The 3,448-nt window shown below is 35.4% G+C and overlaps 1 pseudogene; it reads left to right on the forward strand.

Moving 5' to 3' along the window:
* The first annotated feature begins 413 nt into the window (after positions 1 to 413).
* Positions 414 to 1,398, forward strand: LOC143649351 (olfactory receptor 7A17-like; annotated as a pseudogene).
* The last annotated feature ends 2,050 nt before the right edge of the window (positions 1,399 to 3,448 follow it).

Below are 3,448 nucleotides of genomic sequence, written 5' to 3' on the forward strand. Positions count from 1 at the left end.
TATATACAACTCAAAATTTCTCACCCTATTCATTTTCCTGTCTGCAACCGAGTAATATAGATTATAATAAAAAATATTGTGCTACAATCACCGATATCCTGATCCCAACTTTTTCATCATATAGTCCACAAATACTGGTCAAATGATTTTGAATGATGTAAAGTCTAAGAGTATTTGAGGTGGAACATAATGCCTTGAGAAAAAGTTCAAACTTATGGACAAGGATGGCTTGATAGCAGCAGCATCAAGGAGAAGCAGGAATATTTGTTTACCCTGACATGTTCAGATAAATCTCTATATAAGAAGTAATTATTTCAAAATGTTTGCAATACAAACCATAATACATATGTTAATTTACTGAGAACTGCTTGTACCTAAACCTGCCTTGCTCTGGTCTCTGCTCCAGCAGTTTCATGACTTATGTGGAATTAGAGAATGAAACAGGTGTTTCAGAATTTATCCTCCTGGGACTCTCAGAAGACACCAAGGTGCAGCCCCTTTTATTTGCTCTGTTCCTGGCAATGTACCCGGTCACTGTCATTGGCAACCCGCTCATCCTCCTGGCCACCATCTCTGACGCACACCTGCATACGACCATGTACTCCTTCCCTGCTAATCTGTCTTTTTCAGACATCTGTTTCACCTCCATCACTGTCCCAAAGATGCTGGTGAACATCCATACACAGACCAAAAGTATAAGTTATGGAAACTGCCTCACCCAGATGTATTTTTTCATGATTTTTATAGGATTAGACAGCTTCCTCCTGACCGTGATTGCCTATGACTATTATGTGGCCATCTGTCACCCACTGCACTACATTGTCATCATGAACCCCAGGCTCTGTGGTCTCATGCTGCTGGCATCATGGATAGTGAGTATTCTGAGCACTCTTTTAAATGGCCTAATAATTTTCAGTTGTCTTTTCATACAGAATCAGAAATCCCCCACTTTTTTGTGAGCTTTATGAAGTAGTCCAACTTGCTTGTTCTGATATTTTCCTCAATAACCTCGTGGTCTATATCACAACTGGATTTATGAGTGTAATTCCTTTCACTGGGATCCTTTTCTCTTACTCTAAGATTGCATCCTCCATTTTGAAAATTTCAACAGCTGAAGGCAGGTATAAAGCATTTTCTATTTGTGGGTCTCATCTCTCAGTAGTCTCCTTGTTTTACACTACAGCTCTTGGAGTCTACCTTAATTCTCCTGCTCCCCCAAACTCAAGAGCAAGTGAAATAACTTCAGTGTTGCACACAGTGGTTACTCCCATATAGAACCCTTTTATCTATAGCCTTCAGAACAATGACATCAACCAAGTCTTAAAAAAAACTCTTCAAATGAGAAACATTCTCTCTATAAAAGCATCTTTTGTTTCAAGTTCAAAGATCTGCTTATGATTAACACAGGTTAAATCCGGTGAGATCTAAATACAGATACACTTATCTGTTTTGCTATTGAAAAGAAATTTTCTTTTGCCTAATTTCTGGAATTCCATTTCTTATTTTTGATCCATAAAAACAGAACAAAATAATAAAATGGATCAAAAATAGCTTTTGCATTTTCTTTAAATAGTCATTTGACTTTTCTTATTGTACTCCCTAGATTCAGTACTGAGTTTGATTCCACTGGCTGAATATTCAGCAGTAAATATTTAATGCAGGTAATTGGGTACACATAAAATTATAGGCATTGCTGGAAGGAAGAATGTTTGTTGCAGTTCTTCATGTATGACATCAACTTCCCTTGCATTAAGTGCTTTTTGTGAAAATCATTAAACATATCAATTCCTGTGTATCTGTTTTCAGGGTCTGTGTTAAGTGAACACAAATCCATTAAATTCCAAATCTTGAACTGTTTTCATCATCTGATTTTCAATAATCCACATTTTATCTCTGATATTTGGCATTTTCCTACACATCCCAAACATAAATTAGGTGAGCATGTAATATACATTACTTCTCTGGTTTCTTCAATCATTGCTTATTGTCATTACTCTCTGTGATTGTCCCAGTGATGTAATGTTGCTCTTTAAAAACTATTTCCATAGGCGGGAGCATTTTCAGGAAATTTCTTTTGCCACTTCCTATCCTCTAGTCCGCCTACAATAATAGTCCTCATTTACAGATTCTAAAAAGGCATATGGACATTTTGCTGATTGCTCCCTTTATATTTTTAACTATTATTCCCAGATGCTTGGAAATAATATCAGGATTTTATGGGTTTAATGTGTTCTCTGTAAGGTATGATAAGGCTAATGCTTTGATCATCTCTTCAATTAGCAAACCAGAGTGCCATTCTAGGATTACACATGGCTCAGAGCTAATGTACTTTAGAATACAAAAGATCTGGTAATTTGTATTTTTTAAAACTAATTTCATAATCTTTGGCAAAGACCTCAGTTCATCTTTTGTTACAATGCATTACACGACAGGAAAAGACTCTGTGTTTGAGTCACACCAACTTCTGAACTGCGGTTTACAGAGAAACGAGACTTGGTTCATGCAGTCCAGGTAGTTTCTTGTTTTTGATTATGCTATAATCTGAGAATTAAAAATCCTCCTCTGGTTATTATTTTTTAGAAATATCTACAAGGCAATTAAAAGTCCCACTTTAGTTTGCATTCCTTGAATCATGATTCTTAACAATATATTTTATCACATAACCATGAAGTTTGCCAAAACCGTTCCTCTGTAATTTCTTTAGAGATGACAACCAACAACATATTGTGAATCAGATTTGCCCATGCTGTACATAAACAAATGGTATATATTTATTTGAGGGAAATAGCATGATTATTGTTCTGACATAAAAGTAGTTATTATATTAATTCCAATATTCCTATCCTGGAAAATCCATTGTTGTGCTATCAGTACTTGTATTTAAAAATTTAACCTTATGGCTCATTTTTTTCAAGCTGATATCTCTTTTTTTTTAATTTTATGTAAGTGTTTTTAGAAGAAACTTAGTAAGCATGAAGTCTCAACAATGTTGAAGAAGATAAGGGTATTTTTTTCTCAAGTAATTGAAAATGTAGAAAACATTGAGGAAGAACAGGGAATGTTTTAGTTAGGCTATCACCAGGAACATTATATAAAAATGAAGATATCACTGAAATTCTTGGCTCTAGAAACTTGCTGCATTTTCTGCAATCCAGGTAGTAGGAAGCTTTTGCCCTAAGTATTGGTTAAATAGCCTTGCTAGTTCACCGTCTTCTGGAGTTCAGGGACAAAAACCAGAAGGACGATGAAATAGCTGATAGGAACCAGTCCACTGCACCTACCTGACACTATATCATGTAAATTTGATGATAGATGCCAAACTTAGACTCTGAATATAATTTAAGAGAGAGGGCATTGCATTTCTTCCAAAATTTCCTGTTTACTTTCTAACATACCCTAGGTAGTACATAGGGTCTTAAGAAAGGATATTTTATGAAGCATGTTATGA

Source organism: Tamandua tetradactyla, chromosome 11, assembly GCF_023851605.1.
Source record: "Tamandua tetradactyla isolate mTamTet1 chromosome 11, mTamTet1.pri, whole genome shotgun sequence".
NCBI classification, from domain to species: Eukaryota; Metazoa; Chordata; class Mammalia; order Pilosa; family Myrmecophagidae; genus Tamandua; species Tamandua tetradactyla.